We start from the raw sequence: 22,382 nt of genomic DNA on the forward strand, positions 1-22,382 counted from the left end.
CCCTTTTAGGGCTGTAAAAATGCCTTGGCTCCTCCCGGCCGCTGCTGCCACCTCCTCTCAGGCTCCTCCAACATTTATGAGCCCTCATGAATATGCAAATGAGCGCTAATGGCTGCGGAGTGGCGCTGAGCGTTAATATTTCATAGGAGGATGGTTTGTCCCGTCAATTTGGGACAAACACGGCCCTTCATGAATTAATCATCCACTCAAACATGGCGGCGTTCGGATTTGGCGTTTCCCGGGAAAAATGGGAGTTTGGGAAGAGGTTTGGAAGTTTCTGGGCTGGATGAGGAGCGTGGGAGATGGATCAGAGCTCTGGATGGACACTCAGCCTTGTTCCCAAGGACTGAGTCTGGAACACCAAGGGGCTCCTACTGGAAACTCCAGAAATCCTGAATTATTCATCCACTCAAACATGGCAGAGTTTGGATTTGGCATTTCCCGGGAAAAATGGGAGTTTGGGAAGAGGTTTGATAGGTTCTGGGATGGATCAGAGCTCTGGATGGACACGATTTCTGTGTCTGGAACACCAAGAAGCTTCTGCTGGAAACTCCCGAGAACCTGAATTAATCATCCAACCAAACATGGCAGTGCTTGGATTTGGCGTTTCCCAGGAAAAATGGGAGTTTGGGAAGAGGTTTGGAATTTTCTGGGATGGATGAGGAGGGTGGGAGATGGATCAGAGTTCTGGATGGACATAATTTCTGTGTCTGGAACACCAAGAAGCTTCTGCTGGAAACTCCCGAGAACCTGAATTAATCATCCAACCAAACATGGCAGCGCTTGGATTTGGCGTTTCCCAGGAAAAATTGCTGGATAAAATGTAAACACGGATTGGAAAAAAAAGGCTTTTGGAAACCTAAGTTTAACAACAATTTAAACTGCCTTAAATATTTATGTGGCTGGTCTCAGCACGGCTTGTAATTAGAGGAGATTATTTCTCTTTTTGTGCATTTTGAGGCTGTGCTGCCACCGGGTTCTGACACTTCCATCTCGGCAGAGTTAAAAAATGAAATAAAACCAGGATAATTTCCTTTTTTTCCCACCTTAATAGAAAGATAAAGCAGCGCCATCATCGCTGCGTTTGCCGCTACGATCTCAGGGTTTCGAGATGTTGATAATCTCCTTTTGATGCTAATTAATTACAAGTAATCATAAAAACAAATGAAAAGCACTATAGCTGCAGCAGGATTTTTTTTTTATGCTTATGAAATAATGCATCTTTATGCATTTGTTTATTTGCCATGGCAAAAAATGTAATCTATATTCATGGGCAAACAGCTTCAGCACGTGGCGCTCCCAGCTCCAGCTGCTTTTCCCTTTTCCCAGAGGCAAATCCCAAATTCCAGCCCTCCGAGGGATTTTGGTGCTCGACTCTTGTTTGTCCACAGGCTTGGGAATAGGGATTGAAAAGGAAATGCCATTTGTCTGTAGTTAAATATCCACCCGGAATGACTCCGGATCGATTCCAGGAGTGATCAGGGAGTCAGGGCTGAAACCCAAAGTTCTGTTGCCATCCTTGAAAAGGAATTTTTGGGAGGAAGGGCCTCATTTCCCACCTGGAATTCTGGAATGGCCTCCTGAGTGATGAAGAAATGATTTTTGGGGACGAGGCCGAGCCAGGCTCGGGGTGGCTGCAGCTGCTCCTTGGGATCCTCGGGGATGTGTGGGGAGGAAGGAGCAGAGCCAGGTGGGAGAAGTTCCTGCAGCCAAAACTGGGGCTGAGTCACTCCCGGCTCATGCTGGGGACTCTGGGTATTGACCTAACTGCTGGAAGTGGCCCCGAATTCCTTGGCAGCTCCCAGGGGTGACAAACAGAAGCTTTTGTGGGATCAGAAGTGAAAATGACTGAAACAAGGCCATGGAGCTTTGAAGGAAATCTTTTCCTTGTGATTTCCCACGGAGCTGAGTTTGTCCTGGCGGGAAAGCAGGACACCCGGGGCCGTGCCGTGCCCATCCCGTGCCCATCCCGTGCCCATCCCGTGCCCATCCCGTGCCCATCCCGTGCCCATCCCGTGCCCATCCCGTGCCAGGTCTGGAGCTGCTGCTTTGGGACGGCCGCATTTGCATATTGTATGCTAATGAGCAGGGGCAGGGGTGGAGATAGGGATCTGCTGCAAGAGCAGAGGTGCTAAAGCTCCCCAGCACGTTTTTTGTTAATCAAATGACACGGAATTAACGCGGCTACGGTAATTGCCTTGTTAGATGGAAATGAAGCCCTGCTCAGACACGGAATGTGGAGTGTGACTCACTGTTCCAGGCACATTTAGATTGTTGTCAGTACAATTAGGATTTGGAATTTACAAGTAGAGGGGTGGGGGGGGAGTTTATTTTATTTAATCAATCGCTATAGCAACGGTAAAATTCATGTTCCCTCTTCCATGTCCAGGACTGGTTCTTCTGGCTGGGGGAAGAGCAAACTTCAGAACTTTGGAGAAAAGCAGCTTTTTCTGCTTACCCTGGTGTTTCCTCAGTCCATGGGGGATTCCAGGCCTGTCCAGTGAATCCTCAACTTCCCACGAGGTGGCCACCTCAGAACTTCTCTCTCGAGTTTCCTGGGAATGAGGGATCCTCCTGTGGAAAGAGAAAAGCTCTTCTGAACTATTCACAAGAGAAATGAGTGACAGCAAACCTGCCAGTCCCAGCTGGAGAGGGAGCTGTGGAGTCCAGGAGAACACAAACCCCTGCAAACCCCAGTTGAGGTGAACATCAGAACTGCTTCTGCTGTTCCTGAGTCCAGGAGAACAAAAACCCCTGCAAACCCCAGTTCAGGTGAACATCAGAACTGCTTCTCCTGTTCCTAGGGATCCTGCTTCCCTCTCTGGGTCCTGGTTGGGTGGAGTGACATTTCCTGGGTGTCCCCAAAGCCTCTCCAAAGGGACACTTTGCTCCACTGCAAGGGAGAAGATCCCTGGAATTTCAAGCACACTCCAAACCCCACCTCAGAAATCCTGAAATATTAACCAGGAGAGAGAGAGAGAGTCCCGGTCTTGCACGTCAGCCTCGACAGATGGAATAAAAAAAATGGGCAAATGTATTTAACATTCCTGCTCGTTCCTTAAAAATAATTATCTGATTAAATGCGCCAAATGAGATTTTCATTTTTCCGTCCCTGTCGTCCTGGTACGAGTGCAGCGCTGTTGGCAGCTCTGACAGGAATCCTAAAAGGAGAGGCCAGGCAGGAACTTTGGGGCTGGCACGGGGGATTTAGGGCTGCCCAGGCTCGGTCGTGGACAACGGGGCTTTGTAATTAACAACAACATGTAAATGACACCTTGGCATCCCGTGCCAGGTCTGGAGCTGCTGCTTTGGGACGGCCGCATTTGCATATTGTATGCTAATGAGCAGGGGCAGGGGTGGAGATAGGGATCTGCTGCAAGAGCAGAGGTGCTAAAGCTCCCCAGCACGTTTTTTGTTAATCAAATGACACGGAATTAACGCGGCTACGGTAATTGCCTTGTTAGATGGAAATGAAGCCCTGCTCAGACACGGAATGTGGAGTGTGACTCACTGTTCCAGGCACATTTAGATTGTTGTCAGTACAATTAGGATTTGGAATTTACAAGTGGAGGGGTGGGGGGGGGAGTTTATTTTATTTAATCAATCGCTATAGCAACGGTAAAATTCATGTTCCCTCTTCCATGTCCAGGACTGGTTCTTCTGGCTGGGGGAAGAGCAAACTTCAGAACTTTGGAGAAAAGCAGCTTTTTCTGCTTACCCTGGTGTTTCCTCAGTCCATGGGGGATTCCAGGCCTGTCCAGTGAATCCTCAACTTCCCACGAGGTGGCCACCTCAGAACTTCTCTCTCGAGTTTCCTGGGAATGAGGGATCCTCCTGTGGAAAGAGAAAAGCTCTTCTGAACTATTCACAAGAGAAATGAGTGACAGCAAACCTGCCAGTCCCAGCTGGAGAGGGAGCTGTGGAGTCCAGGAGAACACAAACCCCTGCAAACCCCAGTTGAGGTGAACATCAGAACTGCTTCTGCTGTTCCTGAGTCCAGGAGAACAAAAACCCCTGCAAACCCCAGTTCAGGTGAACATCAGAACTGCTTCTCCTGTTCCTAGGGATCCTGCTTCCCTCTCTGGGTCCTGGTTGGGTGGAGTGACATTTCCTGGGTGTCCCCAAAGCCTCTCCAAAGGGACACTTTGCTCCACTGCAAGGGAGAAGATCCCTGGAATTTCAAGCACACTCCAAACCCCACCTCAGAAATCCTGAAATATTAACCAGGAGAGAGAGAGAGAGTCCCGGTCTTGCACGTCAGCCTCGACAGATGGAATAAAAAAAATGGGCAAATGTATTTAACATTCCTGCTCGTTCCTTAAAAATAATTATCTGATTAAATGCGCCAAATGAGATTTTCATTTTTCCGTCCCTGTCGTCCTGGTACGAGTGCAGCGCTGTTGGCAGCTCTGACAGGAATCCTAAAAGGAGAGGCCAGGCAGGAACTTTGGGGCTGGCACGGGGGATTTAGGGCTGCCCAGGCTCGGTCGTGGACAACGGGGCTTTGTAATTAACAACAACATGTAAATGACACCTTGGCAGGGGGCTGGAACCCGCTGGGAGTCTCAGGATCTGCAAGGGAAAAGGTGCTGGGATTCTCAGGATCTCCAGGCTGGAAACCTGCTGGGATTCTCAGGACCTGCAAGGGAAAAGGTGCTGGGATTCTCAGGATCTCCAGGCTGGAAACCTGCTGGGATTCTCAGGACCTCCAGCCTGGAACCCCACTGGGATTCTCAGGACCTCCAGCCTGGAAACCTGCTGGGATTCTCAGGATCTCCAGGCTGGAAACCTGCTGGGATTCTCAGGATTTCCATCCAGGAGTCTTTGTGGGATTCTCAGGATCTCCAGCCTGGAAACCTGATGGGATTCCCAGGATTTCCAGCCTGGAAACCCACTGGGATTCTCAGCATCTCCATCCAGGAGACTTTGTGGGATTCTCAGGATCTCCAGCCTGGAAACCTGCTGGGATTCTCAGGATCTGCAGCCTGGAATCCTGCTGGGATTCTCAGGATCTGCAGCCTGGAAACCTGCTGGGATTCTCAGGACCTCCAGCCTGGAAACCTGCTGGGATTCTCAGGATCTCCAGCCTGGAATCCTGCTGGGATTCTCAGCATTTCCATCTAGGAGTCTTTGTGGGATTCCCAGGATCTCCAGCCTGGAAACCTGCTGGGATTCTCAGGATCTCCCTCCACAAACACCTGTCTGGAGGTTTTCAAACTCCTGCCGTGTTAGAATAAGGCCCGGCATTAATTGCAGGGCTATGATTTCCAAAAGGACAGAACTCCCGGGATATTTACGGCCCCATTTAGCACCTTGCTTTGCCTTAAAGAGGTGGGGATTTACACACCTTAAGTGCTCCTACAAATCTCCTTTACCCTTTCCCGGAAAAGGGCAACACAATAATAATTGTTAAATTGATGTGTTAACACGTCTGTACCATAGAGCTCCTCACGCTTCCCTGCCTCCACTTTGTCTTCCTGAATTCCTGACTGTCCCAGCATCCAGCTCCGGAAGTTTGGGAAGTGCCTGCAGCTGGAAATGTGCTTTCATTCCAGAATGTTCTCCTTTGGAATCCCAGGAACTGAGGTTGCCTCGAGCTCGGGGCAGTGAAATCCCTCCAGGAGTGGCGATTCCTTTTCCAAGGAGAATTCCCCCTAAAATCCCACCTGGAATCCTTGGGAATCCCAGGAACTGAGGTTGCCTCGAGCTCGGGGCAGTGAAATCCCTCCAGGAGTGGCGATTCCTTTTCCAAGGAGATTTTCCCCCTAAAATCCCACCTCGAATGGCGATTCCTTTTCCAAGGAGAATTTCCCCCTAAAATCCCACCTGGAATCCTTTGGAATCACAGAACTGAGGTTGCCTCGAGCTCGGGGCAGTGAAATCCCTCCAGGAGTGGCGATTCCTTTTCCAAGGAGAATTCCCCCTAAAATCCCACCTGGAATCCTTGGGAATCCCAGGAACTGAGCTTGCCTCGAGCATGGGGCACTGAAATCCCTCCAGGAGTGGCGATTCCTTTTCCAAGGAGAATTCCCACTAAAATCCCACCTGGAGATGCAGCAAGACCATTCCCAGCTGAGGGACTCCCCAGGCACTTGGAGTTGATCCAAGCCCAGTCCCAGGCTCTGCTCTCCTCCCTCTCCTGTTTATCTCCAATCTATTTAGCCTCTCCCTAAACAAGATAGGAATATCTCGGGTGCCTGTTTGTAAGACTTTTCTGCATCCATCTGTTATTTACATCATTCCTTTTCCTGAGGTGTCTCCAACAAATCCTGGCTGCACGCTCTGGATGTGTTATTAAGAAAACAGCTGTAAAAATATTAACTGTGCTGCTTAATTGTCAGCCCTGACCTAGAGCCAAATCCAGCCCAGGATGGATGCTGGGCCCTGGAATGTGGCTGCTCTCCAGAGCTCCTTCTGCTCTCCCACTGCAGCCCTGCAAGGTCACCCCTTCCATGGTCCCAGCGTTCTCCAAGCCCGGCCTTGGAGATCCAGGGGTGCCCCAGCCAGGTTTGCTCTGAAAAGTTGAATTTTTGGGATCTGTGGCTGTCCAAGCTGCTGAAGGGAAAGGGAAATTGGGCTGGATCCAGGAGCCATGGCTGTGCGTTACCCTGAGCTGTGCTCTCCTGGGAGCTGGAGGCTGAGGATGAGTGTTTGTGGCATTTTTGATGTTTCCATGGGGATTGCTATAGAAACAACTCCGCTACCCCTTCATTTATTAATTTACTTTGTTAGGGAACCAAAGGTAAACCACATCTCCAAAGAAACAATGGCTTGAAAGAGATTTCGCCTGCTCCATCCTCGTTTTTTTTCCAGCGCGAGGCCTTGAGTTTGTGTTTAAAGGACAACATTTGCAGCTAATTTAATCCAGTCAAAGGCACAAGATTCCACAAGGTTTCCTTTGAGACTGGAAAACAACAGCTGATCTGTGTCATAACACATTACAGGCAGCTCTGCTTCACTGTTCAGTGCTCCTGATGTGGAGAATCCTCGGCACCGAGCTCGGCTGAGGGCACGGAGAGCTCTGGGCCTTGGGCAGGGCCACCAGCTCTGGGCCAGCTCCTTGTCCTGGGCAGGGACACCAGCTCCTTGTCCTGGGCAGGGACACCAGCTCTGGGCCAGCTCCTTGTCCTGGGCAGGGCCACCAGCTCTGGGCCAGCTCCATCTCCTGGGCAGGGCCACCAACACTGGGCCAGCCCCAAGCCCTGCTGGCCTCTCTGGGGAAAGGGACACAAAGGAAAGGCAGAGTGTGGAAGGGTTTCGATGCCAAGGTGCCAACGTTCCACCACGTTCCCCTGGTGAAGATGGGATTGATGGGAACTGCACTTCCCGTGCTCCTAGAACATCCTGGTGTGTTTAGGGCAGTCCTGGAGGTTCCTGGGAGAGCACAGCTCAGTTATTTCCCCTCACGTCCAGGAGATGTGAGATCATCCAAGGATTCCAGATGATGCATGGAGGGTTTATGGAAGATGTCACCCTGTAACCAGGGGGCCGTGAAGGGCAAGAGCAGGAGCTGCTCCAGGCCCCAGAGGCTCCTCAGATCCCTTCATTTTTATGGTGGGAATGTAAGAGCATCAGCAAGGCCAGGCTGACATTTGAGAGGGGTTTAAACCCCACTCTGGGCTCCAGCTCCTGCCCAAGGTCTCAGCTCTTGGTGCTTGTTGTGTCTCTGCAGCTCAGCTTGTTTTCCTCCTGTTCTTTTTGTAATCTAAGAGTTTCATCGATGTGCTTTTTTACTAAAAGAGATGTTTTCCTTCCAAATCCAGTTAGGATGAGTAGCTGGAATGACATCGCATTGTTATTTTTAATATTTGAAATGTAGCTTCGATTGCAGGCCTGGTGCTGCTCCATGGAACAACAGCCTGGGATCATTTCTCTGGTTTGGAGGAGAAATGTCAGGAGGAAAAACATGTTCCAGAAAGGATTGATTTGATCTTTAAATCAAATTCTATCAGCACCTCATTTGGAGAGAGGATTCTTTGGAAATGGAGGGAAAGGTTCCTGCCTGAAATCCAAGTGTCCTGGTGCAGAAACCCACCAGAGTCTGAGCCTCATCCAGCAGTGAAAGGATTTATCCTGGAACGACTTGTCTGGAGAAAGGATCTGCAGCTCCTGCAGATCAACTGACATTTCCTGCCCTACTTAAAACTGGGGCAGATTTCCAAAACCGTTTGGGTATTAAAAGACGCGGGCTCCCGGCAGTGACACCTGTGACAACGAGCGGTTTATTTCCGAGCGTGTTCTCAGGTGCCTGCTGAGAAAAGGCACTTCCCAAGGTGAGATCCCACGTCCTCCGAGGTATTTTGGGACCCCTGAAGCCAAGAGCTTGGCCAGGGCTCTTTGAGTCACTGGGGAATTAGGGAATGCTTGAGGCTGGAAGGGGTTTTAGGGATCAGCTCGTTCCACCAGGCTGCTCCAAGCTCCAATGTCCAACCTGGCTCTGGTCACCCTGTGCCACCCTCCCAGTATCCCATCTGAGCCTCCCCTTTTCATTGCAGGTCTCCTCTGCCATGGGGTCACAGGATTCCACACCTGGTCTCCCGAAGAACTCCCTCCTCTCTCCGTGCTCGTTTTCCATTCGCCTTTGGACAAACTCTTGCCCCACTGAAGATTCCTGAAAAGTGCTCACTTCCCAACCCCACTGATCTCATTTATGGTTTGAGAGGCCGAGGTAACGAGGGATTTCCAACTCCCCAGTGCCCATTTCATGGTGGTGGTGAAGCCACCGTGATGGCGCGTGCGTCTCCTCGCGGGAGCAGGGCAGCAGCAGCAGGTGCTGGCCCCGCTGTCCCGTTTGGGGACACAGCTCGCCGTGTCCCCGCTGTGGCTGCCATGGCAGCAGCTCCAGTCAGCCGGAGCCTCCAGCTGCGGCGCGGCGAGCGCACAGGATGCCGCGTCACACATGAGTGACTCCCGGGCAGCCCGAGTGACAGATGCATTTCCTCGACTCCAGGCCAGGCTCCAGCACAAACCACTCTTCATTTATCAATAATTGGGCCTTAATTTCATTTGGCAGTGCTGGAGCAGCATGCTCAGCTTCCTCTCCAATAGACTCCCGCTAATTAGGCTGGCTTTGGGCATCAATCTCTTGATTGGAGCCTCTAATAATCAGCCCAGCTCCTGCTTTTTGCACAGGACGTGGTGGCTTTATCCATAAGTCATTATTAGCCATAATGGAATGGGAATGGGAACAGTTCCGTTATTGATGGCTCCGAGAGGCAGGAGCAGGGATCCCACTCTGCCTGCTCCCGTGGAATCGACATGGAATCGACATGGAATGAATGCGGAATCAACATGGAATGAACTCGGAATCAACGCAGAATCAACGCGGAATCGACGTGGAATCAATGCGGAATGAACGCGGAATGAACACGGAATCGACACGGAATCAACGCGGAATCAACGCCTTCATTCCTCTGGCACCCCTCTACAAGAAGAAATGTGTTCCACGAGTCCTCAGGCATCAAAAAGGGCATTTTTGGTCCTTCACCCAAAAATTTATCAAGGAGATAAATTTATCTATTATTTATCAAGGAGATTTTGGGGAAGGGTTCAAACAGGTTCAGGTTGGCTGGAGAGGAACTCCCCATCCTTGGAAATGTCCCAGGCCAGGGTCTGGAACAACCGGGGACAAGGGAAGGTGTCCCTGCCTGTGGGATGAACTTTAAGGTCCCTCCCATCCCAAACCATTCCCAGGTTCCTTCATTTCCCACGATGGCGCGGTGGCAAATCCAGCAGGGATCGACGTAATGTCCCTTTTCCCTCTGTCCAGGACAGGTGACAGCCTGTCACCGTTCAGCCCCAGTTTCCTGGCACGGCCCAGCTCAGCTCCTCAGGGCTGATTGCTGTGCCCAGATGAGTTTGCTGCACAATCCAAATTGAAGAGCACGAGGAATAAAATCCCTCCTCGTTTCAGCCCAGTAACTCCACCGAATTCAGCGCTCCAGATGGTCCCGCACGCGCCGGGTAATGTGTGGATTGTGCCAGAATAAATGAAATCTCCCATGTCGTGGTGGCTGGTTATTATTAAAGATCTGTCCCAGCAATTCATTGGGATTGGAAGGGATTGCAGCTCCTGGAAAAATGATGGATGGTGCTGCTGTGCAGCTCGGAGAGGGATGGAGAAGCTGGCTGAGCTGTGTGTTCCCTCCACTTCTGGAAAAGTCCAAGCTCCCCCTTCAAACCCGCTGATTTCCAGAGGAAAGCAGCTGGATTTCAAACGAGCTGGGAGACAACTCCTTCTGGTGTCCCTGGCTGTGCCCCTGCCACTTAAAAAAGATTTGTTCTGAGGTTTTCACCTGCCCCGGGCCTTTAACATTTCTTTTGGCCTATAAACAAATTTTATCGTTTTATCCGAGTCAGGAAAATTGCTGCATCCATCTTGGAATGTGGAGCATTTTTCCCATGAAAAACAAGTAGCTGATTAAGAAAATCAGGCTTTAAAGACACTGTTGTGGAGGAGAAAGTTGCTAAGCTTGCTTTCATTGACTTGTTTGCTCACGTGCAACTTCTTGCCCTAAACTGGGAGATGTGGGCTGCAGAGGGAAGGAGGATTGTTCTTTGTGCTGCAAAATGGTCACCTCCCAGCCCCACTGATGTCATTTATGGGATCTGTGCCTTGAGAGGCTGCATTTCAACCACCCCACTGCCCATTTTTCTGGTGACGGCTCCGTGCTGTTCCCAGCTGGAAAGATCCCAGGATTTCCTGGGGTGCAGGACCCACCTGGATGAGGTGGACACCCCAAATGCCACCTGTGCCTGCTGTCCAAGCACAGCCCCGCGAGCTGAGCCCATCCTGCCCAGCTCTGGGCCTGATGGGAAAGGGTTTGGGGATGGGATGGGCTGGATCCCAAACCCCAAAAGGGTTTTTCCAGGTTCTGGAGGATCCCATCCCAGCTGGGAGCGCGGAGCAGCAGGGCCAGGCTTGGAGCACATCCCAGAGCCCCCACGGATGGATCCCTTCCTCATTCCCAGACTTTTCTGGGCGGTTACCATGGCGATGCCTTGCCTCAATAGGGTCCTTGTGAACTTGTTTACCATCCCAATTAGAACATTTTCCAATCCCGGCTCCCATCTGGGCCTGATGCCATCAATCCACAACAACGGCAGCTCCCCCACGCCCGGCCCCGAGGCCGGCAGCCCGATTGCCCAGCTCCCAGTAAAAAATGGGAACTGGGGAGCAACTTTTCCAGGATGGAGGGGGCCGAGCGTGATTTGGGTGGAGCCTTTTCCCCTCTGCTCCATCCAGGAGCTGAGTGTGGACACTGAGGTGTGTCCTGAGAATTCCCTAGAGAAAAACCTGTTATTTTAGCAGGAAAAAGTAGAAACCAGAGGATTTCACACACCTGCCACCGGAGAGGATCCCTTAATCCTGCAGGAAGGCACTGACGTCCACAGCCAAATCATTTCAGGCTGGAGATAAAGTTCCAACTGGGATGAGAGTGCAGCCCCTGGAAGCTCCAAGTCCCCAAATGAAGACCTTCTGGAAGTTTCCTCTGGCAGGGCTGTGCCGGGTGCAGCTTTTCTGGGGCGGAGATGAAGTTCAAGCTGATAAAGGTCCCGTTGTGTCTGGAGCTGGAAAAGAAAAACGCACTTAAAAAAAAATAAAATAAAACAAAAAAAGGAAATCGGTGCGTGCCAAGGCGTGACTCAACCCCAAGAGGCGCAGATTCCTCCCAGCAGCTCGGGAGTTTTCCAAATCACTGCGAGTTCTCAATGGATCCATTGTGAGCTTCTGGAAGAGCTTTGTGGGCACGGGGCTGGGCTGGATCAGCCAGAAAATGTGGGGAGTTTCGTGCTGGCCTGCAGAACCCAACGGGCTTTGGCAGCAAAGAGGGGATGGGAACGGTGCAGATGGCCTTGAGGAGCTCCTGAGACAGCAACAAAGAGCAAAACAAACAAAACACAGCAGGAATTCACAAAGGAAACGTTGGGATGCTCCCCAAGGATCGCTGCGTGGTTTTGGGATGAGGATCTCAGAAACCCAGAGTGGTTTCAGCTGGACCATCCTGTCCCCAGCCCAGAGTGCCACCTCCTGGGCACTCCCTGGGCGGCCGTGGGGACATCTTTTCCATCTTTTATGATGGATGTTCCCCTCCCCACCGGCCTGGAGTGCAGGAGATCTGACACTTGCCCCACAGCACCATTTCTCTCTTTTCTCCTCATCTCATTTTCATCCCGATTCCAATTTGCAATCCTGGAACATCAACCAAGAGAGAATTTTGCTTGTGAGCAGCAAGGGAACCTGCTGAGCATGGAAAGGGCCCAGCAGCAGCTCTGGAGCTCCAGATCTCCATCCCCATCCCCATCTGCCTCTCCATGCTCCCCTCTGTCCGTTTGTGACACTCCTGAAATGGTGGCTCGGGGGTTTTGGGTGATTCCAGGTCCTCATTCCAGCAGTGCCTGCTTCCAGAGGAGCTTCTCCTTCCTGTGGAGCTTCTTCTTCCAGAGGAGCTTCTCCTTCCTGTGGAACTTCTCCTTCCTGTGGAGCTTTTCCTTAGATGGGAGCTTCTCCTTCCAGGAAAACTTCTCCTTCCCGTGGAGCTTCTCCTTCCAGAGGAGCTTCTCCTTCCTATGGAACTTCTCCTTCCTGTGGAGCTTTTCCTTAGATGGGAGCTTCTCCTTCCAGGAAAACTTCTCCTTCCAGAGGAGCTTCTCCTTCCAGAGGAACTTCTCCTTCCAGAGGAACTTCTTCCAGGAGAGCTTCTCCTTCCAGAGGAACTTCTTCTTCCTATGGAACTTCTCCTTCCTGTGGAGCTTCTCCTTCCTGTGGAACTTCTCCTCATCCATGCATCCATCCATCATCCATCCATGGATCCATGGATCCATCCATCCATGCGGTGGGCACGAGGAGAGCAGGAGGTTCCTGGCTCCGAGGGGCTCTGGGCACTCTCAGCTCCTGGAAAAGCCGGGCACTTCCCACTTGGCACATCTTGTGTTTGCCTGCCTCGGGCTCGCCGGGCCGCTTCTCTTCCAGCAAAATCAACAATGGCTTCCATGGAGTGGCTGGGAAGCGAATCCCGGGACATCTGCGCCATCTCTGCCCCATCCTCCTCCTCCTCTTCTCATCCTTTCCCGGCTCCTCCGGCGCCGTGCTGAAAACGCCAACTATTCCATGAGTGGAAACTAGGGGGAAGAATTTCACCGGGATGCGAGCTGCCGGGAAAAGGCGGCGAGGGAGCTGCTTCCCCCCTTCTTCCCTCGTGCTTCTGCGAGTCACAACTTTGCCAGGCTGTGAATTCCCAAACCCCGCCGGCTCCCCCTCTTCCCCAGGCCGGAAAACGCCGGGAGGGGGGAATCGCGTCCTCGCTGCAGCCCGGGGAAACGGGATTCGCGTTGTCCCGGTAATTCCGGAGGGACGGGCGGTGACGGTGACCTTGGAGTGACTCCGGTGACACGGAAGGGAACCTGAGGCGGGACAGGAGGGACGGGCACTGCCCGTGACCTTGGAGTGACTCCGGTGACATGGAGTCCACGCATGGAAGTGAAATGCTCAGGAAAGGCTTCCTCCTCCTCCTCTGTGATGCAGGGTAGACGCTTCTCCTCCTCGTTCCAAGCAGAAGGCAGCCATGGTGACTTGGCAGGAGCTGGAGATCCGCCTTTGGAGCATGAATCAGCCCCGTCATTTGTGAGCACAGGAACATTTTGGGAGGATTTATGGCTGTTGCAGAGCCTGCTAAAGGCTTCTGATAAAAGGGTTGCAGTTTACAGGCCTGGAAAATTGGAATGAATTCCCTGCTGGGATGCTGCCTGTGGGCCGGGAGGGCTGGAAAAGCAGCTCCAAGGGATGGAGATGGGGCTGCCTGTGCTGAACCATCCGTGGCTGGCCTGACAGGAGCTCTTAACCCTGACCCAAGGCAGGGAGAAAATTTGGAATAGTTTTATGTGAGTTTTATTTCCATCCAGGATCTCTGACCCGTCAGGAAAATCCTTTCCCAGTTATTTATTTTTCCTTGTTGAAAGTTAATATTTCACAGAGTTCTGCTGTCCACAATTCCAGTATAAATCCAGCTCAGGCTGAATTTGGGGATATTCCCATCCAATGAACCTCCTGATCAAAGCCCAAGTGATGAAATCCCAAAATATTGTTCCCAAGCAACTTAAAATTCAAGAATTGCTCTTAAACCTGCCACGGAATCTGTCCCACACCTGGGAAAGGCTGCTGGGCTCCTGAGGATATCCCAGGAGGTTCAAGCTCAAAAAGCAAAGGAAAATTTCTCAAGTTTGAAATGAGGATCTTAATACACTGGACAAAAACCTAAGAAGTTTGGGAAAAAAAATAAGTAAGAAGCTTGAACAAAAAATAAGTTTGTAGAATGAAACTGAGGAAGTTCGCACCAAGAAATTAAGGAAGATTGGAAAACAAGAAGTTTGCTCAAAAAATTAAGAAGTTTGCTCAAAAAATTAAGAAGTTTGCTCAAAAAATTAAGAAGTTTGCTCAAAAAATTTAGAAGTTTGCTCAAAAAATTAAGAAGTTTGTCACAAAATTAAGAAGTTTGCTCAAAAAATTAAGGAGTTTGTCACAAAATTAAGAAGTTTGTCACAAAAAAATTAAGAAGTTTGCCACAAAATTAAGAAGTTTGCTGCAAAAGCCTCTCAAGCGAGAGCCCAGAATCTTGCGCAGGGAGGAGCTGCACAAAAGCAGCTCCCTGAACATGTTTTGCCCAAGAAATTAAGGAAGATTGGAAAACAAGAAGTTTGCCCAAAAAATTAAGAAGTTTGCTCAAAAAATTTAGAAGTTTGCTCAAAAAATTAAGAAGTTTGCTCAAAAAATTTAGAAGTTTGCTCAAAAAATTAAGAAGTTTGTCACAAAATTAAGAAGTTTGCTCAAAAAATTAAGAAGTTTGTCACAAAATTAAGAAGTTTGTCACAAAAAAATTAAGAAGTTTGCCACAAAATTATGAAGTTTGCTGCAAAAGCCTCTCAAGCGAGAGCCCAGAATCTTGCGCAGGGAGGAGCTGCACAAAAGCAGCTCCCTGAACATGTTTTGCCTTTCCCAAAGCTGTTCCCTAAATGTCACTTTTATCGCCTTCTCTCCCAGCCTTTATGACCATATGTGTTTTTATGATATTCACAACATGCTTGTGCCACACAAGATGCAAATGCAATTTCCTGCCGGAGCGGCTCAATATGCACGGCAACAGCTGAGGGACACAAAGGAAGGAGAGGGGCTGGGCTGGGGGGATTACCTCGTGCCCAGGTGTCCCCCAGCCTTCCTCAGGGGATCCTCCTCCTCCTCATGGTGGCATCAGCGAGCTTGGAGCCCAGCCTGTGCCCTCAGTGCATCTCCAGGCCCTCCTCGGACACCTCCAAGGAACCCAAATCTGCCTGTGTCCTGTCGGAATTTCACCTTTTTCCTTCCTTGGACACCTCCAAGGAATCCAAATTGTGTCCTGTCAGAATTTCACCTTTTTCCTTCCTCGGACACCTCCAAGGATCCAAATTCCTTCCCCTTTCCTCGTGTCCTGTCGGAATTTCACCTTTTTCCACGAGGAGGGTCTGGATTGTTCAGTGCTTCTCCTGTTACAGCTCCAGAGAGCTGAGGTGGTAAATTCCATCCTGGGATTGATAACAGGGGCTCAGGAAATCAAAAACATCAGAGAAGGAATCATGAAAACCAGAGCAGAGCATCCAAAAATAGGAAGAGCAAGGGAAATCCCATTTCCTGTGCAATTTGAAACACATTGGGGTTGGTTTTTCCAGCTGGGATCAAATGTGGCAGTGCCTCCCCGGCAGTTTGGGTTCATCGTGGCGGCAAAAACGGCAAAAAAGAAATCCTTGTCCTTAAAATATTCCTCCCTGGGCTCCCAGCCTGACACGTGTAGAGGCTGGGAGGGAAATTCCTCCGGGCTGCAGCCGCCTGCTCTTGGCCCGGCTTGGAATCGCTGACGGAATAATCCACAGCCGTTGATTATTTGGAATAATCAACGGCCATTAATTACTTGGAATAAACAACGGCCATGAATTATTTGGAATATTCAACGGCCGTGAATTATTTGGAATAATCCACGGCCATGAATTATCTGGAATAATCAATGGCCGTGAATTATTTGGAATAATCCACGGCCATGAATTATCTGCTGGGTTGAGTGGTCATGAATTACTTGGAATAAACAATGGCCATGAATTATTTGGAATATTCAACGGCCGTGAATTATTTGGAATAATCCACGGCCATGAATTATCTGGAATAATCAATGGCCGTGAATTATTTGGAATAATCAATGGCCATGAATTATTTGGAATAATCAACGGCCGTGAATTATTTGGAATAATCCACGGCCATGAATTATCGGGAATAATCAACGGCCATGAATTATTTGGAATATTCAACGGCCATGAACTATTTGGAATAATCAACGGCCGTGAATTATTTGGAATAATCAACGGCCATGAATTATTTGCAATATTCAACGGCCGTGAATTATTTGGAATAATCAACGGCCATGAATTATTTGGAATAATCAACGGTCATGAATTACTTGGAATAAACAACGGCCATGAATTATTTGGAATATTCAACGGCCGTGAATTATTTGGAATAATCCACGGCCATGAATTATCTGGAATAATCAATGGCCGTGAATTATTTGGAATAATCAATGGCCATGAATTATTTGGAATAATCAACGGCCGTGAATTATTTGGAATAATCCACGGCCATGAATTATCGGGAATAATCAACGGCCATGAATTATTTGGAATATTCAACGGCCATGAACTATTTGGAATAATCAACGGCCATGAATTATTTGGAATAATCAACGGCCGTGAACTATTTGGAATAATTAACAGCCACGAATTATTTGGAATAATCAACGGCCATGAATTATTTATGGCTTCCTCGTGTACAATTCCCACCTTGTGCTGCCTTTTTACCTCGCTCCTGTCCTGGGTTCCTGCTCCTTCTGGGGGTGTGCAGTGAATTTGTGAGGTTGGGATGAACATTCCTGCCCTGCCCTCTCCCGCCAAGGGAAGGACAGATGAATCCCGGCAGAAATTCATCCCCGAGAGGTGCTGATGGAGCTGCTGGTGGGGTTCAAAGTGATCCCCGTTTATAAAGCAGATTTGGAATCCCTGGGATGATCCCGGTGTAGATCCAGCTTGGTTATCAGTGGGATCCTGCACTCCAACCCCATTGCCCCACTGGGAAATGTTGTTGAGTTTATGGACTTCTACTCAGAAAAGGGAATTCATTTGAAAATGTAAAAAGTTCTGAGTCAAACACAGCAAATTAATTGAATTTGACTGAAATAATGGGGAATCCCAGAGGGATGAGGCCTGACAATTAACTGGGAGGGGAGGAGCTGTTCCAGTGGGGCTGTGAGGGAGGAATTTGGGCCGAGCTGGAGGAGAATCCCCCCCCGGATAATCCACAGCAGGATTTTCCCTTGTCCTCATTTAGGAGCTTTTGTGCCTCTTCCCAAGGAAGAGCAGAACAAGAGGATTAAGGGAAGAACTCCCAGAAAATCCCAGCGAACAATCCCGATCTAATTGATCACGGCATTAATTGCCCCTGATCTCTGGCAGCCTGCTGGGACATTCCTAATCAAATTCCAACTCATTCCCAGCGATCTGACACTGCCGAGGCTCTGCCTCTGCTTTAGGGAGTGGGGGGATATGGAAGGAGTGTGGAAAAGTCATGGCTGGGCTGGGCTGGGCTTGGCTGAGCTGGGCTGGGCTGGGCTTGGTTGAACTGGGCTGGGCTGAACTGGGCTGGACTGGGCTGGAAATGGGAACGAGAGTCACAGACCAAATCCTGCACTGGGCTGGGCTGGGCTGGGCTGGGTTGAGCTGGGCTGAACTGGGCTGGGCTGGCCTGGGCTGAACTGGGATGGAGATGGGAATGAGAGTCACAGATCAAATCCTGCACTGGGCCGGGCTGGGTTGGGCTGGGCTGGGCTGGAGATGGGAATGAGAGTCACATATAAAATCCTGCACTGGGCTGGGCTGGGCTGGGTTGAGCTGGGCTGGGCTGGGCTGGGCTGAGCTGGGCTGGACTGAGCTGAGAACTGGGCTGGGCTGAACTGGGCTAGGCTGGGCTGGAAATGGGAACGAGAGTCACAGATCAAATCCTGCACTGGGCTGGGCTGGGTTGAGCTGGGCTGAACTGGGCTGGGTTGAGCTGGGCTGGGTTGAGCTGGGCTGAACTGGGCTGGGCTGAACTGGGCTAGGCTGGGCTGGAAATGGGAATGAGAGTCACAGATCAAATCCTGCACTGGGCTGAACTGGGCTAGGCTGGATTTGCAGCCCTCGTCCAGCAGGCAGCAACATCCGCCCCAAGCTGCTCCGAGGCACTTGCAGCCCTGCTGGATTTGGGAATTTCGGGGCTGCTCATCCCTCGTGAGTGGAGTTCAAGGTGGAACTGGGAGTGTTTTTACCTCCCAGCTCGCGTGGAGCCCGTCCAACATCCCCGGTGAGAGCAGAGCAGGGGATGTGTCCTCATCTGGGCTGAATCAGGGCCTGATGGATTTCATCCCCCTCCTCAGCCAGGTGCTGCCCTTTGACCCCAGGCTGTGAAAAAGCTCCCAAGGTTTCAGGTTCTGTGTGTTTGGAGAACTCCAATAAAAGGTGCTTTATTGATTCTAATTAAATCTTTGGGTTTTTTTGTTTTTTGGGGGTTTTTTTTGTTTTTTTTTCTGAGGTGGAGCAGATCCCAGTTAACTTTAATTTAGGGCTGACATTTACCCGCTGCTGGAGGAGGGGGAATTCCAAGTGGACAATTCATTGCAATTTGAGGGAAAAAAAAATTCCCTGAAATGCCAGAAAAGTGCATATTTAACATTTGCAGTAATTAAGTGATTTTAATTTAATAATAAATCCCTCTTGTCTCTATTTCCCCTCATCCCTCACTCCTGGCCTGGCACGGGGACTGAACTGCACTAATTCCTCCTTTTTCCAGTGTAAATAAACTTTCATTCCTTTTTCCAACCCGGCAGCACCTTCAGAATTTCACTTTTTCCTCAAGAAATCCTTCATTTGGAGTTGGTTTTTTTTTTCTTTTTCCAGCAACAAGTTTTTTTCCCTCTATCCAGCAAAACAACTCCTGCACCTGGTCCGGGTGGGAATTCCATCTGGAATGGTTTTTATGGCAACACAAAGAAAATTCTGCCACAACCCCCCTGGCTGCCCTCAGACCTCCCTGGTCAGGTTTATCCTGGCAAAGCTCAGCCTTTCCCTGCTCAGCTTTGTCCTGCCAACATTCCCATCTTTCATTCTCCCAGGTTTGCCCAAATCCCTGCTGTGTGACAATATCCAGCAATTTAGGATTGTATTTTCCCCTCTGATATGAAATTCTGCCTTTTGTGCGAATAAAACTCTGTAAAAAATTGTATTATTCCTATTTTAAAGCATGTTTCCTTTCGGAAACCCGTGGGGTTTGTTCATCTACAGCCTCTGCATTTCCAGAAATGCACAAACACAAATATTTGTGTGACGCCATCTCGACTTTTGTTGACAGAACGAGGTGAAACCACCAAATATTCGGGATGAGACGTGCCTGCCTCCAAGTTCTTCAAGCTGCTTCTCATGTTCCCTGTTCTCCCTGATAAGTTTTGACAGCTCCAAGCCCAGTAAAGGATGAACTGGGGAATGTCCAACCCCCCCAGGGCTCTCCCCCCTTGTTGTGCCCTGGGAGATGTCCCAGGATCTTCCCCAGGTTTGATTTAGCTCTGCTGGACTAAGCACATCATTAATTAGCTTTTATTTACAGTTCCACGGCCCAGGCTATCTGCTAATTGAATTAGGGGATGCCAGTAATTAAAGAAGCCCGAGGAGCGACAAACGGGCGCGTTCCTAAATAACGGACCTGGAGAAGGGGCATCATCACCTACATGAAATGATTGCTGATCACCTTTGAGCTCCTTAACTCTTAATTAACGATGGATTTCCAGTGCTGCTGACTTGGTTTTGCTGCTCCTTCCTTGGAGGAGGAGCTTTCCAAGAAGCCTTGGCTCTTTTGGGTAGCAGTTTCGGCGGCCTGGGATATTTGGGGGAAGCTCCGGTGATTTCCAAACATTGGGAATGGGATTTTTTCAGGCTTTTTTCAGGCTTTTTCGGGATTTTTTCCCTCTAGGGAATTCTGGCAGCCTGGCCAAGGAGTTGGTGCCAGGGAATCTTATTTTTCCTTGGAGAAGCAGCTTTCCAAGAAGCCGTGGCTCTTTTGGGTGGCAGTTTCGGCATCCTGGGATATTTGGGGGGAAGCTCCAGTGATTTCCAAGCATTGGGAATGGGATTTTTCCAGGCTGTCACCCCCCTGAGGGAATTCTGGCAGCCTGGCCAAGGAGTGGGTGCCAGGGAATCTTATTTTTCCCGTGGGGAGCAGAAAAAGAATGAATTCCAGCAGGGAATCATGCTGAGAAAAATGGGAATTCTGCAGCGACATCCCCTGCAGCACCACGGAGTTTCTCAGCACTCATCCAACATTTTACACGGCATTTTCCATTTTAGCCCGCTCGTACAGCTTTTATTTGATTCAAAACTCCTCGCAGAAGGGAATTCCTGCGCTGCAGCAGCAGCTGCTTGAGGTTTATTTACCTGCTTTTCCCCCAGCCAGCCGAACTTCCTGCCCCGTCCTTTTCGGAGCGTGGATCTTTCTGGAACTTGCAGAGCAGAGATCACTTTGGGAGCTTTGCTCTCCCACAATTCCGCGCTTTGCTGGCACGGCATCAAAAGATGACAAACATCCTGCAAGAAGACAGAGGCTTCATTGTTGATGTTTGGAGGGGGGGGATGAGGCACGCTGGGATTTGGGAGAAGCCGTTCCAACCCTCATTGAATCCTGGATTGATTTTGGGAGCGTTTCTCTCTGAATTCCTGCGGAATTGGGCGCAGAACTGCCCATCCCCAGAGCGAGTTTCAATCCATTTTTATTTTTTTCCCCCAGGATTATCCCAAGGGCTCTGCTGCCCGTCCCTTCCTTCCATCCTCAGCATTCCCAGGAACTTCGCAGCCTCCTCATTACCAAAGGTTGTATTTAAGATTCCCGTGTCTCCGGCTTAATAACCCCCAAATGAGTCCCGCCGGAATTAGCCGTAATTAAGGACATTGTGAAATACGGCGGGGGCAAAGGGAATTACACCGTGTTACTTTATTAATAATATTCCTTAACGACACTGAAAATTGCTATTAGGCCTGAACATTCCTGCCTGGATATGGAAATAGTCTTTTGCTATGCTAATCTAGCACAATTTTCTTTTCAATGTAAACAAATTATGCTCTATTAATATGCTGTTCTCCTTGCATAGTTAATTATTGTAACAGTAAGGAATAAAATGCTCTGGCTTTCGCTGTTTCGGATGGGAAAAAAAGGGCTCCATAAATACTTTAATAGGGAGCTAATTATGCACAGAATTCCAATGTTGTAATTGCATTCAAATGCTCTTCTGTTCAAATATTGGGAAGCTGGCTAATTGGAGGGAAGCTGGAATTTCAATATTGTGAATCGATGATTTCCTGCTTGCTCCTGTCTCCCTCCACATTTGCCTTTGGGAACATTTTTTGGTGCTCACCACGAGTAGCTTGGGGTGGAAAAAAGAGATTTCAGAGCTTTGAGCTGTGGGGATTGATTTGGAAAGAGAACAGGAGGAAGGAGAGAACAGCTGGGGTCAACCTCGTGTCCCAAGGAACAGGAAGGGACAGAAAGGCCTCGAGCTGGGCCGACGGAATTTAGAAAAAAGGAATTTGAGGCTGGAATTTAGAAAAAAGGAATTTTAGGTTGGAATTTAGGGAAAAATCCACCATGAAAAGCCTTTCTGGTGGAGCTGCCATGCCTGGAAGCGTTCAGGAAACACACGGACGGAGAGGAGCGATGCTCTTCGAGCTCTTTTCCAACCTCAACAATTCCACGATGATTCCAGACTCTGGAGGAGATGCCACCCCGGAGCGGGAACAGGCAAACAGCTTGTGGCACAAAGCAAAGGAGAGAATTCCAAATGGCTAATCTCCAGCCACCCACACGAGTTTTGTCTCTCTTTAGCACCTTTCCCTGGTTGCTAAGTCTCGCATCCAAAAAACCCGCAGAGGAGACGCTCCAAATTATGCGGCAATGTTGTGTGGGGCGGCTGAAAACAGGCTGGGAGCTCGGAGCTCCTGCTTGTCTTTAGGAAATGTTGATTAGCATAAGGAAAATGTTGATTAACTTTAGGAAAATTAGGATTATCTTTAGGAAATGCTCATTGTCTTTAGGAAATGTTGATTGAGTTTAGGAAATGCCAATTGTCTTTAGGAAATGTTGATTATCTTTAGGAAAATTCTGATTATCATCTTTAGGAAAATCCTGATTAGGAAAATCCTGATTAATTTTAGGAAATGTTGATTGTCTTTAGGAAATGTTGATTGTCTTTAGGAAGTGTTGATTATCTTTAGGAAATATTGATTATCTTAAG

General features: G+C 49.4%; 1 long non-coding RNA gene across 1 annotated transcript; it reads right to left on the reverse strand.

Annotated features, from left to right (window-relative positions):
- Positions 1 to 3,604: 3,604 nt before the first annotated feature.
- On the reverse strand, positions 3,605 to 21,977 carry LOC120503459. The gene is made up of 3 exons (XR_005627745.1): positions 20,533 to 21,977; positions 11,343 to 11,571; positions 3,605 to 3,834 (listed from the first exon to the last, which is right to left on the reverse strand). It is a non-coding gene; the product is annotated as an uncharacterized LOC120503459 (long non-coding RNA).
- Positions 21,978 to 22,382: the final 405 nt, after the last annotated feature.

This window comes from Passer montanus, unplaced genomic scaffold, assembly GCF_014805655.1.
Source record: "Passer montanus isolate IOZ18808 unplaced genomic scaffold, ASM1480565v1 scaffold258, whole genome shotgun sequence".
NCBI classification, from domain to species: domain Eukaryota; kingdom Metazoa; phylum Chordata; class Aves; order Passeriformes; family Passeridae; genus Passer; species Passer montanus.